This window comes from Lissotriton vulgaris, chromosome 7 (assembly GCF_964263255.1).
Source record: "Lissotriton vulgaris chromosome 7, aLisVul1.2, whole genome shotgun sequence".
NCBI classification, from domain to species: domain Eukaryota; kingdom Metazoa; phylum Chordata; class Amphibia; order Caudata; family Salamandridae; genus Lissotriton; species Lissotriton vulgaris.
Window position 1 is genome coordinate 1,026,171,523 of NC_141695.1, and position 15,096 is coordinate 1,026,186,618.

General features: G+C 47.9%; 1 protein-coding gene across 4 annotated transcripts in view; it reads right to left on the reverse strand.

Moving 5' to 3' along the window:
• RUFY1 (RUN and FYVE domain containing 1) overlaps window positions 1-15,096 on the reverse strand; it is a 717,137-nt gene that overhangs the window by 321,391 nt on the left and 380,650 nt on the right. The gene's annotated exons all lie outside the window — the stretch shown is intronic.

Consider the following 15,096-nt stretch of genomic DNA (forward strand, 5'->3'; position numbering starts at 1 on the left):
CTGATTCTGACCATGGGTCCTGGTGAGAGACAACGTACAGGTGCAGACGGGAGCAGACGGGCTTGCCGCGCCATAGCTCATTCAAGTATCGGAGCCACCGGGAGCACTCAGCAACTAGACCGCCAACCAAGACTGCGTCTAGAAAGGGGAACCGGAAGTGAGGGTTTCCACAGATCCGATTCAAGTCACCCTCCACAACAATCAGCCCGAGAGGCTGCGGTGGACCGGGGCGCTTGAAGCGAGTAAAAACAGGTGACAAAAAAGAAAAATACAATAACAAGAGTGACAGGTTTCACAAAGTAATTAAAAACAAGTAGCAGTGCATGCACGCCACCCAAAGCGGCGATGGAGGCGAACAAGTGAAGATAAAAATAGCGTTGCTGGCTTAGTTCAGATCATACACACCTCGTGCAAAACAATCGGGCACCTACTTATGGTAGTCTGAAAATCAGAGAAGATACATTATCTTAAAGACAGCAGTTCTACACAAGTGTGAAAACCATATATTCAACCGCATAAACATGACAACTTTTCTCCCTCAGAATAAAGAGTGTAGGTTTGCCAGCTAGCTCAGAGGTCACTAGAAACTTTCTTGAATGAACAGGGAGGAGTGAACTTCCCTGATTAGACAAGAAGGGATTCCGTTTCTGACAACCGCACAAACATGACAACTTTGCTCCCTCAGAATAAAGAGTGTATCTCTAGAGTCTTGTGAAAACAATAGGCAGCTATTTCACTCAGTCAATCGTGCATGCTTAGTTTCACCAGAGTGCAGAGAAATAGAGAGACGGGTGTTTTCAATAAAAAGGTGTTATTTTATTGAGCAGTCTTCTTTCTCATGCAAGAGAAATGAATTGCCATAATTGCAATACTTATCATAAAGTAAAGTGCGTACAGTAAAAGTAGTATTATGAAATAATACTGTAAAAGCATTGATATGGTTTTTTAGCCATATGATACTTTAAAACAGATAAAATATATACATACATAAAAACATTGACTAACAAACTCAACTGGTGCTTCTAAGATACGCCTACCCCAGTGTACCCGACCTAAGCCTAATACGTGGGAAGGAGTAAGTAAGTTGCAGTTTTTAAGTTAAGTTGGTTTTTTTTGCCAAGTATAGGAATCAAGAATTCTCTCTAAGGTTTTAATCAGTTCCGTACCTTGGTTCTAGAATGAAGGAGGTCTTGTATCTCGCACTTTAGGACTCGATCTCCCAGCAACCCGCGAGGTCAACTTGGGAACCCCGGAGCTGGATTTTCTCGGCGTGAGAAAAGGCAGCTTCTCCAGCGCGTCAAAAGGGGAGGGGCAGTTTCCTTCGGCTCTCGGATCAGCTGGGCTCCGGATAAGTAGATAACCGCTCTGCTCCACACCACCGAGTGTTTGCTTAAGGCAACGTTGGTATATTTATACCTGAAAGGTGCTGGGTTTGACGTAAGGTTGGACATAAGACATCACTAAGAACTAACAGTTCTTTCTGGACTCCAGGAGTTCTTGTGTAAATCAAAACAGAAGCAGGAGGGGATTTCCCGGGCTGCTGAAGGCTTGGTTTGTTTAAAGAACGCGTTGTGCTTTCTAGGAGTCTATGGGAGTAGCCTTGCCGCGCTTTGGACTGCATGGGCTATTTACTAAATATGGATCTGATTCTTATGCCTTTATAAGGATACTATTTATTATAACCACACAAGGGCATGTATCGGGAATATCGAGTTCGGGTCCTAGATAGAAATACAACACCCACTCCACGGATTAATGCCCCTCATTACTAAAAAATAAGCAATAGTAAACATACGATGCATGTGTGTTTTCCAACCCACCCCAAAATACATAATTGCATTTGAAATGGTGTATGGATTATACACGAAAAATGAGTATTGGTACTGTACGTCTTTTCAAGCAAGGCTATCATTCAGTTAAATGCATATATTTCAGCTAAATGAATTGCGAAACTTTAGAAATGAAATTACACATGAAATGGCTCTTTATACAGAAAAGAAGGTCGAGACCATTCATCATGTATTAATATACGATAATATACATTTGCTAGAGGCTGAGGTAAAATATTGTCTCTAGTGTCTCTAAAAATAGAAGGAATAGTTCTACTTTAAGCAAAGTATCATGTGCCGGAAAAATTGGTAAATATTTTGGATTTAGAAAGAACAATTATTTCACTTTCAGGGGAGAAAAAAAAATAGTTCCAAATATTTTCAGTTGCTTTGTTTAACAGAATTGAAGGCCAATTTCAGAGTTCAAGGAACGCTGTGTGCTTGTTAAAAAAATCATTCTTGTTGTTCAGAGGAGAACATCATATCAGACAGACTCGCAAAAAATTGGTCTACAACTGAAAAGTTCGACCAAGTTTGAAAATACTGCAACTGTGCAGTTCTCTGCGTGATTGCTATCATCAATGTTAGGATCAGCAATGCTCACAGAAGGTTGTACCTGTTTGGTGCTGCTTTCCTCTGGTACTTCACCGCCACCTATACGTAATGGTGAAGTCTCAACGAATGCCGTCATCAGAATCGGTAGCCGCTGGGGACAACACGTTGCATGAGTCGTTACAGGACAAAGCAAAGCGTCGATATCCATTGGTACTGCTGATGGTAGTGTAAGACAAACGTCCAACACGCATTCTTCTCCGCATAGCAGACATCGAAGCACAGGTAAGACGCAATCTTGCCAGATAGGTCTGAATGAAAGAAACCAGGTTGTACTCAGATCTCTTAGCCGGGCCAATCCGAGGATCTTAGTGATACGGTCTCGGTATCGTATTGCTAGGATCGTTTCTTCCATCGTTGCTGGAGTCTTGTCTGTGAATTGGCTTGCCATATCGGAGCAGAAGGAACAAAAATAAAATTCCTGGGGGCGTGACCAAGATGGCGACGGAGTAAGACGTGTGGTGCGGTCCCTCCGGCGCTGAAATCTGCCTAGCTTTGTTTTAGCCCCTGGAGCAGCGAGCTGCCGACGCTCCCCTGCCTGCTGTGGGTCCTGCTGTTGGGGAGCACGATCCGGTGCCGGAATTTCGGCCCCCGGAGACACGGTGAAGGTGACACAATTCCACGTGCGCCACGGCGGAGTGCAGCCTAGAGATCCCCGGCCTCGAGTGAGGGAAGAAACCGTACTTCTGGCGCTGCGGCACGAGGGACGGACGCCATCGCTGAGCCAGCTATCGAGGTGCTCCCGGCCTGATTATCGCTGTGTTCCCTCTCCGCCCTAAGATAGCTGAGGGTGCCCCCAGGTGTGTGGAAGGCTGTCGACTGCCTGAACCGAAGCGGAACAGACAGACCGAGCACGTTGCTTAGCGGAGCCGGCCCGGCATGGGCAGTTGAAGCACGACGACTGCCGTTGGATCCACATTGCCGTTGTGGGTTACGAGGTCCGCGGGGTCCAGAGAAGAGATCCCTAGAGTGCGGTTGCGCCACCTCCCCGGCTCTCGATTGCTGGGCCACGCGGCAGCGGGGAACCGCCATTACACTACACTGGCACATAGCTCCTACGGGACAACGGGGGATCTCTCCCGACCTTTTAGCATTGCAGTGGCCCCCCCTGAAGTTGGGGGGGATCTCCTGGTGGCCTGTGATTCTGGGCCGCCCTGCCTGTTGAGAAGCATAGATGGACGCGGCTTGAGGGTGCAGGACGTGGAGCGATCAGCGGCGGCGACAGAAGAGAGCTCCGCCATACCCACGTGGGCACTGCTGGTACGGGCCTCTGATTTCCAGGCCAGGACTTGGACAGTAACGGCCTGAGGCTGGGCTTACATCGTTCCGGTGGTGGTGAACTGAGGTCCCTCGCCCTGCATACACGCGCGTGCAAAGGCGCCGCAATGTCCTCCACACTTCGCAAGGGGTAGCCTGGTAAGGACGGCCCCTCGAGGGGATCCCAGCAAGCGGCGTCTCCCGGTCCTAGTGTTTCGCCTAAGCCAAGCGACGATGAGGCTCCTGCGATCAAGGCCTTTATGATGGAGCTCTTTGCCTCTATTAAGGAGGACATTTCGGAACTCCGTTCCCAACTGGCTTCGGACCTCCGTGAGGTGAGGAGGGACGTGGATGGCATTGGAGAGAGGGTGGCTACTCTGGAGGACCACAATCTGAGTGTGGCGAACGACGTCCACCAACTACAACAAGACGTGATCCGGCTCACAGAGCAGAATTTGGACCTCCAGGCACATACGGAGGATTTGGAGAATCGTTCCCGCCGGAACAACATCCGCATACGCGCAGTGCCATGGGATGGGGAAAATGGAGATCTACGAGGATATGTTCTCGCTCTTTTTTTGCAAATTCTGGACGACCCAGTATTTCTACTGCAGTTTCTAGGGTGAGGTTTGCCTGTTGTTGAACCCAACGTTGGATGGGGGGATGTAAGGAGGTTAGGTATTGCTCTAGATATATCTTTGCCATAATTCCGTCCTTGTCTGTAGAGGCTGGTTTTAGCCAACGGTCCGCCATGTCCTTCACCCTAAAGTACAGAGCACGAGGCGTCTCTTGTGGGCCCTCTTTCATTTGTCTCATCATCGATTCCCTGCTCGGCTGATCGTAGAGCTCGCACTGGCTTATACCACTGGAAGAAAGGTCTCAAGCATTGGGGGCCCAGGCCATGCAGCGCCTTGAAAATCACGCAGAGTGACTTAAACAAGATTCTTTTCCGCACTGGCATCCAATGTAGCTTTACAAGGTCTTGGGAGACTGAGGCGAACTTGGGAGTGCCTGTGATCAGGCGTGCTGCTGCATTCTGCAGGATTTGAAGTTTATCTAGAAGTCCCTGCTGGGCATTCAGAAACAGAGCGTTGCAGTAATCTAATCGGGACATCACCAGTCCGGTCACTACTGTCTTCTTATGTTCCACCGGAAGGAATGGCAGGACTTTCCGATAGTTTTAAGCACGTAATGGGTAGCCGAGGACAGTGCATTGATTTGTGGCCTGAAGGACAGAGAATCGTCCATCAGGACACCCAGATTTTTTACCTTTGCCACTGGAGAGGGGGGGGGGAGGGGGGGTCGGACCCCATTTCCTCTGGCCACCAGCGAGGTGACCAAAAATTGTCTTTTGCCCCAAACAGTTGCACTTCTGATTTTGCAGAGTTGAGCTTAAGGCAGTTTCCTGCCATCCAGTTGCTCACCTCCTGCATGCAGCATCTAAACCGATCTGCTGTGCTGTCCAATTCTCCCTGACGCAGCGACACCATGATCTGCGTGTCGTCAGCGTAGGATGTAAGATTAAATCCGAAGGATCGGATTACTGGCGCTAGGGTGGAGACAAACATTAAAAAGAGTCGGACTCAGGGAAGACCCCTGTGGGACTCCGCAGGGGAGCACAAATGGCTCAGATTCGAAGTCCCCTAAGGCCACCGACTGAGTCCTCCCAGATAGGAAGGCTTTCAAGATGTCGAGTGCCTTTCCCTGAATCCCACTGGCCCTCAAACGGTCCACCAATAATTTATGGTGGACCGTATCGAAGGCCGCCGATAGGTCCAGTAGGATCAGGGCGGCTCCAGCCCCCGCGTCCAGCACCATTCGTATGTCTTCGGCTGATTTTATCTAGACCTTGTACCTGCCAGTCTTTTGTTCCCCAGATGGTTTTTGTTTCAATGTTATTTTTCCAAAATTGAAAACCAAATGTAGACATTTTGTCATAAAACTTTTCAGAATAAATCAGTTTAGTATTTGTCAGCATGTTTTTCATTCCTGTCTTATTTAACATTTTAAAATAAACCGTTTCTGCATCACTGATGTTAAACCCCGAGAAGTATGGAAATTTCTCGAAAAATGTTTTAGAACTTCCTTTAGGTGGGGTTGGGCAGTGTTTCCATTGATTGTAAGTAACAATATTTCTAGGTTGTGTAGATTTATGCAAATAGTGATGACCATAGTGGTTGTAACAGTATAATTCTTCATAATTTGATGAACCCTGTAAATAATCATGTTCTGTAAACTTAGCTGACATTATTAAATCTGACATCATATTATTAATATTTTCAAAATCCCAATCATCAGAAAAGAAACTAGGTTTCAAAAAATCACTTAAGGAAATCTTGAACTGGTGTAGATACTTCAAGAGCTCAATCGGGCCATAAATATCATAGTCCGTTTTGTCCCATGCAATGCCCCCAGGTATTGGATTGGCTGTCATGTTCACTGATGATAGTTTTCTTTTCTCGATGTGAGAGGGTCTGTGAGACTTTAGGACCAAGTTGATGTTCTGACTTGCTGTGTCGATTGTACTATATTTTCCATCAATGAATCTACCAAAACATAAAACCATGATAAGCCAAAGCAGGAGGAAAAGTACATCCAACACAGTCCAAAATTCAATCCATGGTGAGATCAGATATGTCTCTTTCAGTTGGTGAAACAGCTCAGTCATTTTTCTTTGAAAGTTTTTGTTGCTGGCTTGTCTCCATGTTCACTTGGATCATCAGAAAAGTCATCAAAGTTGATAAAATAGCCAGATGCAGTTCTGTCAATTGGTGGGATCGCTTCCGGATTTCCATTGATCTTTGCATTTTCTTTTGTTACGTTTGTACATTCTGAAGCTACATCGTTGTAGATTGGTGTACCTTCACGAATTGTTGCAATTTGGGTATCAAGAGGCACAAGTTCCATTGCTTTGTTGCATAGTCCTATTTTATTTACTGTTGGTTTATCGAATGTGATTAGTTTTTCAGTTTGCCTGCCCCGTGTACTGCCCTGCCTGGTCTGTAATATCGCCCTGATTTGTTTTATCTGTATTGTGCTGCTGTCCTGATTGTCCTGTTCAGCCTGCCCCGTGTACTGCCCTGCCACCGTTCGCCGTAGTGTTGCCCTGTTGGTATTGTCTCTGTTCTGTTCCCCAGCGCTTCCGTCCCCGCTGCTGCCCACCCCGCTCCCTGCCGCTGCTCCCCCGCGGTCCCGCCCCCACTCCTGCTGGTTCCCTCGACCCTCCCCACTCGCCACCCCGCTCCCGCCTCCCAGCTGCTCCTCCCTCGCTCCGCCCCTCCCACTACACCATTTATGGCGGAGTCCACGCGTACGCGCAGGGGGCGCGCCGATTGCGCGCCGAAGGCGCACCAAACGTAAGCCCGTCTGCGCCCATCCGCGCCTGGACTGCGCCCAGTGCCAGGACTGCGCCCAGTGCCAGGACCCCTGGCCCCCACCGATGCAAGACAACCCGACAGACCTACGACGCCGCTGCCCTCAAAGCCGGCCGGAACCCCACCTGCTGCCGGGCCGCCCCGAAACACATTCACGGACCCTTCACCTGCAGAACCTGCAAGTTCACCTGCCTCCGAAACTGCACCGCGCCCGCCAAGCCAAGCACCAGCAGCAACCTCAAGTGCATCCTGCTCAACACCCGCTCCGTCCACAGACACGCCGTGGACCTCTGGACCTCCTCGACACAACATCACCAGACATCGCCTTCCTCACGGAAACCTGGATGAACGTCTCCTCAGCCCCCGACATCGCCATCGCGGACGGGTACAAGATCATCAGGAGGGACCGCGTCAACCAGACCGGAGGAGGCATTGCCATCGTCCACAAGAACACCATCCGCATCACGACCGACTCCAGCGACACCTTCGCCGCCGCCGAGCACCTCCACTTCCAGATTCACACCAACCCAAAGATGACCCTCAGAGGCACCCTCATCTACAGACCACGCACACAATTCAGCGAAGACATCACGGACTTCATCAGCCCACATGCCCTCCTCTCCGCCGACTACATCCTCCTAGGGGACCTCAACTTCTACCTGGAGAACAACAAGGACCGCAACACCACCGCCCTGCTGGACAACCTCGCCAACCTCGGACTCAAGCAACTGGTCAACACCCCGACCCACTACGCCGGCCACACGCTTGATCCAGTCTTCTCATCCAGCAAGCACATCACCTTCAGCCACTCCACCGAACTCCACTGGACCGACCACAGCTGCGTCCACTTCAGCTTCAGAAAAACCACAACCCACCACAACCCGCAACAGATTCCTCACAGGAGCTGGAGCAAGATCACCGCCGACCAACTCACCACCTCCCTCAGCCAGAACCCACCTGCCAGCACAACGGACCCCAACGAAGCAGCCCGCAACTTCACGCAGTGGCTGACCGCCTGCGCCGATGACCTCGCACCACTGAAGAACCCTCCCAGCAGACCCAGAAGCAAGAAGGCCCCCTGGTTCACCGACGAACTCAAGAACTCTAAGAAGACCTGCTGCACCCTCGAGAAAGCCTGGCTCCTCGACCAGACCACCGACAACATGACCGCCCTCAAACACGCCACCCGCAAGCACCACCAGCTCATCCGCACCACCAAGAAGAAATCACTGAAGGAGCGACTGGACAACAACGCCCACGACAGCAAGAAACTCTTCAGCATCGTCAAGGAGTTCTCCAATCCCAGCACCGGCAACAACGACATCACTCCTTCACAAGATCTCTGCGACTCTCTCGCCTCGTTCTTCCACAGCAAGATTGCCGACATCCACAACAGTTTCGGCGCTCCATCCACGCACCCAACCGTCGAACCAACGCTCCCCACCGCCACCCTCCGCACCTAGACCACGGTGACCACCGAAGACACAGCCCGCACGATGAACACCATCCACTCCGGATCTCCAACCGACCCCTGCCCCCACCATGTCTTCAACAAGGCCGACTCCACCATCGCACCCCAACTCCGGGACGTCATCAACACCTCCACCTTCCCGGAGAGCTGGAAGCATGCCGAGCTCAGCCCCCTACTGAAGAAACCAACAGCGAACCCCACCGACCTCAAAAACTTCCGCCCCATCTCCCTCCTCCCTTTTCCTGCCAAAGTCATCGAGAAGATCGTCAACAGACAGCTTGCCCCCTTCCTCGAGACGAACGGATCCCTCGACCCCTCGCAGTCCGGTTTCAGAGCCAACCACAGCACCTAGACCGCCCTCATTGCAGCCATCGACGACATCCGAGCCCTGCTCGACAACGGGGAAACAGCGGCACTCATCCTCCTGGACCTCTCTGCAGCGTTCAACACTGTCTGCCACCGCACCCTAGTCCAACGCCTCAGCAACATCGGCATCCAAGAGAAGGCACTGGAGTGGATCATCTCGTTCCTCGACGGAAGAACACAGAGATTCCGCCTCCCCCCGTTTCGATCAGAGGCCACCGAAGTCATCTACGGTGTCCCGCAAGGATCATTACTCAGCCCCACCCTCTTCAACTTCTACATGAGACCTCTTGCTGCCATCGCGCGCCAACAAAACCTCAACATCATCTCAGACGACACCCAGCTGATCCTCTCCCTCACCAGTGACCCCGACACCGCCAGAACCAGCCAACGAAGGGATAAAAGACGTCGCCGAGTGGATGAAGAACAGCCGCCTGAAACTGAACTCAGACAAGATGGAAGTCCTCATCCTGGGACCATCGCCCTCTGCCTGGGACGACTCCTGGTGGCCCCCAGCCCTGGGCATCGCTCCCAAGCCAACAGACCACGCACGCAACCTGGGCTTCATCCTGGACTCCTCCCTCTCGATGACCAGACAAGTCAACGCAGTCTCCTCATCATGCTTTCACACCCTTCGCATGCTTCGCAAGATCTTCCGATGGATCCCGACCAAAACCAGGAAGACGGTCACCCAGGCCCTCGTCACCAGCCGACTGGACTACGGAAACACCCTCTACACCGGAACCACAGCCAAGCTACAGAAAAGACTCCAACGCATCCAGAACGCCTCCGCCCGACTCATCCTGGACATCCCCCGACGCAGCCACATCTCCGGCCACCTGAGGGACCTGCACTGGCTCCCCGTCAACAAGAGGATCACGTTCAGGCTCCTCACCCACGCACACAAGTCTCTCCACGACCTGGGCCCCAAGTACCTCAACGACCGCCTGACCTTCTACACGCCCACCCGCCAGCTACGGTCTACTAGCCTCGCCCTCGCCGCCGTACCACGCATCCGACGAGCCACCGCCGGAGGCAGATCCTTCTCCTACCTTGCGGCCAAGACATGGAACTCCCTCCCCATCCACCTTCGGCTGACCCAGGACCACCTCGCCTTCAGGAGACAACTCAAGACCTGGCTGTTTGAGCAGTAGCGGACCCCTTTCCCCCAAGCGCCTTGAGACCTTTCCGGGTGAGTAGTGCGCTATACAAGTGTTATGATTGATTGATTGATTGAACCTCTTGGCTTGTAGCAAAGTTTGGTCTTCTGCTATTTCTTGGGAGTCCACTTGGCCTACTACTTATTATCGGCCACATGATTGTGGTTTCACCAGATCGATGGAAACAATTCTGTTTTCCTTTTTACCAGTAAGAGAGGTAGTACAACTGATCTTGTTCCGCTGATAGCTAAGACAGGTACTGCTTTTCTGTAAGAAGGCCCAAATTCCTTCTTCACCACGATCTTTTCTCTGACCAGATCCCCAATCTTTGGAATCCGGACAGGTCTTGCTGGGACAGGTGGTTCTTCAGTGGCCGTTGGCTTAAACTTTGTTACTTTTTTTCTTGTTTCATTCAAGTCCTGTAAAACAGCCAAACGATCTTTGATGTCAAAGGTTTTTTCTTCTACCACTGAAGTATGACAATCCAAATCCTGAATTCTCATTCTAGTTCCAAACAAATGTTCATACGGACTGAAACCTTTTAGAGAATTTCTTGGCATGTTGTTAAGAGTACGTTGGACACTTATTAAATGTTTGACCCACCCATCACCCGAACCTAATACCCTCGCCGTTATAGATTGCTTTATGTCACGGTTCTTTCTTTCCACTACCGCATTTCCCTCAGGATGGAAGGGTGAAGAGTACCACAATGCAATGCCCATGCTGCTCATGGCCTCTTTGTAAGCTCGAGAGCTAAACGCAGTACCCTGATCAGAATGTAGCATGCCAATTGCGTATGTGCCGCTAAAGACTCGCAAATCTTTTATAACAGTTCTGGCGTCAGCCGAGCGTTGGGGTCTACATTTTTAAGTGAATTCAGTCTTAATAATTATGGGGACGCATTTCTCTGGCTGGATTTCTGCGTTACAGATCGCCTGATGCTCTCTAATAGTGGTATCTGGGCTGTTGTCTGGTCCGGTTCACAACTGCGATCTCTGTTGCAGTCCTCACAATTTCTTGCAAAGTTGTAGATATCTTCGCTCATTCCCGGCCACCAGTAATTTGATTATAATTCTATCAGAGATTTCAGGATCTCTTGGTGCCTCAGACCCAATCCCATGTGTGCATCTTCAATCAAGAAAACTATCCGTGTTTGGAATTACTCTATCCCCCACTCCAGGGATTCGAGCAAAAGGAACGGAGTTTGCATCAATTATGTATGTATTATTGAGTGAATAGTTGAGAGGTAATGCTGCATAATCGCCTTTTAATGACGCTTTTACCACCAGCATGGTTTCTCAATCTATTTGTTTTTCTGAACGCTTTTTAGTGGCTACAGAAGCCGGTTGAACCGCTTCCGCTGTGGCTGTTTTAGCCAATGAATTCCCTGCAACGTGAACGCCATCACGTCGATGACTCAGTGCGTGCATCACGTGAGTCTTTTGTAGTTCTTTCTGTAAAAGAACTACTTGTTCCCAAAGTTTTTTATGCTTTATTGTGGCACCTGTGTCATCTTTGTAACCATTTTTGCTGCATGTCGCTGTTATATGACTTGACGCAGTAAAGCGAATCCCACACTATTAGTGTGGGGAATTCGCGATCGGCATTTTCAAGCGTCATCTTCAAAGATCTTATTTCAGCTCGTTCAGCTGAACAGTTTCTGAGTTATTCAGTTCTGGTAATCATAGGTCTGAATTTACCAGAGCGCCAGCGAGCTTTGACAATCGCGCACACTGTATTGTAGGATTTTTTATCTACATCGTAGTGTTGTGCGAATCTGTCCATATAGATTACGCAGGTATACTGTTCAAGAGGCAGAATTTCGATTGGCAGAGGATATTCTTGTTCATATTCTAGATCATCTAGTTTTTTCAGTTTCGGGTCAAAATAGTATTTCACGTCTTCTGTAGCAAGATAATTTTCCCATTGCATCCATTTTGGATCTAATGCCACTGTATTCAGAATACGTGGACTTGTTAATGCCTCAAGGGCTGATTCTGCTGTATAAACAGTTATTCTTTTGCCTTGGGCTAGGGCTCTTTATTTTGCTACAGTAGTTTGAACCGCTGTCAGAATTTTTTCTGTAGAGCTGAATTTCATTTCAGCTTGAGTGTACAAGTGTGATTTGTAAGCTATTGGTACCGTTTCTCCCTCATTAGAGGTCAGTTACGTGAATCCGCATCTCCCTGGAATTACTCTGATTACCAGATTGCGTATGTTTTCACGAGTTTGCAGTTTTGTTTTAGCTAACATGTCTGTCCTTAATAATCTCAAAATTTCTGTGTGTTTTTGAGTCCAATGTATTGGTTTGAAATCAGGTTTTATTAATTCATAGAGAGGTTTAACCCTCTCCGCATAATTAAGAATGTATGTTCTTCCGAAATTCAGGAAGCCTAGTATTGATTGTAAATTTCTCAGCGTTTTTGGTGCTTGGAGTACTGCACACTTCTCTAAGAAGCTGTCTGCCAGGCTTTTGCCTTCACTTGATAATTCATAGCCTAAAAATAGGACTGTCAGATGGGCAATTCTGGACTTTTAAAAGTTGAATTTGTAACCCTCTGATGCGAATCCAAGAATTATGGTGTTCACTCTTTTCAAGTGAGTCTCCAGGTCATCATCTGTAAGATAGAAGTCATCAACATATGATAATGCTTCGTCATCATATATTTTAAATAATTCTGTTACTCTGGCTGAGAATAATCCTGGGCTGTTCTTGAATCCCTGTGGGAGTCAGCAAAATTGTTTTTGCGACCCCAATATTGAGAAAGCGGTCAAATACCTGCTTTGAGGTGCAATGTTTTGACAGAAGAATCCATTAGAGATATCTAATGTCGTTTTATAATTCTTGCGCACAATGTTGTTCATTAGTGCTGCACTGTGTGAATTGTGTACTGCAAAAGTTTTGCAACAGGAGTTTAAATGTCTGTAGTCCAATACTAAACGATATGAATAGTCTGGCTTGGAGACAGGAAACAAAGGATTGTTCATTTGTGAGGTGCATGTTTCAATCACCCCCTGATATTCAAGTTGATCTAAGATCTCCCTGACTTGCTTTTTAGCGTCTTGTTTAACTGGGTACTGTCTTTGTGCAGTAGGTTGATTTTTTAACTGGATTTTGTAGTGAGGAGAATCCTCATCCCATCATACATGATTTTTATATAAGGCAAGGGCTTGGGCCACTGCCCATTTTCTTGCTAATGTATATTTTTTATGAATTGGGATATGATTTGAGAAGGTAGGCATAATCATTTCTTTGCCATGAGGGCACTCCCTGACAAACTCTGGTGGCCAGTCTTTTTCAGCTAACAGGATGTCATAGCCTTTAGAAAGATTCTCCCAAAAGAGACCTTTTATTTTCCTAGTTTTATCTCCCTCTATACGCAATGTTATTTCATATAGTTTATGGGGCACACTAACTCGTGTGTCTGCAGTTTCCACCTGAATGTATTCATTCGTGTCCACTGTCTCCAGAAGATTCATCAGGATCTTGCAAGCTATGGTCACTTCCGCTGCACTGTCTAGCATTGTCTGGGCCCACTCTCCGTTTTTCAGTTGTGTCCTCAGAATTCTCTGCATGTTTAATTTTAATACTTGCTACCTTCTTTCTGGGAAATTGTGATTTTTTACTTTGATGAGCAGGTTCTTTGTCTTTCGACTTGACGTGCTCTTCCTTGTGTTCTGACCGTTATCTTCTTTCCGATTTCTGTGAGGAAGATCGAGAAGAATTGAGTGAGAAGGATCAAGAGGGACGTGTATCAATGTCTTGATATCTGTCAAGTTTTCTTATTTTATCCCTATCTCTAAGATTATATCTTTTTTCAGAGGGTTCCCTTTGGGGAGATTTGTCTCTTCCAACCGGTGATTTATTCCTCCGTTGGGGACACCTTCCTCTGGACTGGAATTGTTTTTCCCTGGGAGTGGATTGTTTTTTACCATCCCAGCTCTTTTTTGGAGTATTTAGATTATTTTTAATATAGGTCTTTTCAGGATTTTCAATTAGTTGGGGTTTTACCGGTTTCCCACCCAAACTATCTCTTCCTAATTCTTCATAGGATTTTTCTATGATTTTAGCAAGCTCAAATGGTTGGTCGGGTATATCTGGCGGATTGCCACACATGCTGCTTCTCCTTTTACGTTGGCTAATAATATAGCAGAGACCGGTTTAAAGTCCTTCAGTAATTTCATACCCAGAGTTAAAGCAGGTTCTGGACCGTATTCATTTTGAATCTGTCTTAGGACATCTGGTATAACCGCCATAGACGGAACACCATGTGTTTTTGTGTATATAGAAGCAAAGACTGTACCCCAAGTGTCACAGTCCTCCACATGTGGTGTGATCCCCATTGGGAGGCAGATAGTCAGAATTCTGTGTTTTTTGTGTGGGGTAGTATCAGGAAATACTGCCTCTATCTGGGTGTTTTTTTGAGCTAACCAGAATGGAATTTGTTCCCGTTTTGCGGGTGTTTTACCAAGACACGATTGTATGTTCTGTGGTGTAATCTTGTTTGTGTTCCCCTGATGAGGGGTATTTTGTGGAAGTTTAATTGCAGGTTGGACTGTTGAAGTCTGCATGACATATTGGACCAATTGTGTATGTATTTTAATTAGTTGTTTTAGCTGAACTAAAAGTTCTATGGCTGACATTGCTTCAATGTCTGGGTGTGGTGAGTAGCTGACTAGAACCAGCCACGTGGCTCCTGGTCTACCTAGTGGACCGAGCCTGGTGATGTGATTTTGATGTTTTAGGGCGCCTTTAAATAAGTGCAGGTGCTCTTGATATGTTAGTGGAATTTCATCTTCTTCGAAAGGAGAGTATTCCTCTGGAGCTTCCGCTATTTTGTAGTAGTGGAACTCATGTGTTACAGGATTTGCTGCTGAAAAGTTTATCCAGGTATAGAATACTTCTGCCTGCCAAAACTCATGTGCCTCTACCACAAATATGACTATACCACCTCTTGATGTTAATCCATTTTCTATAAGTTTTATAGCTATGGTTTTCCTTATATTGACCGGGATGAGTATTGCATCCG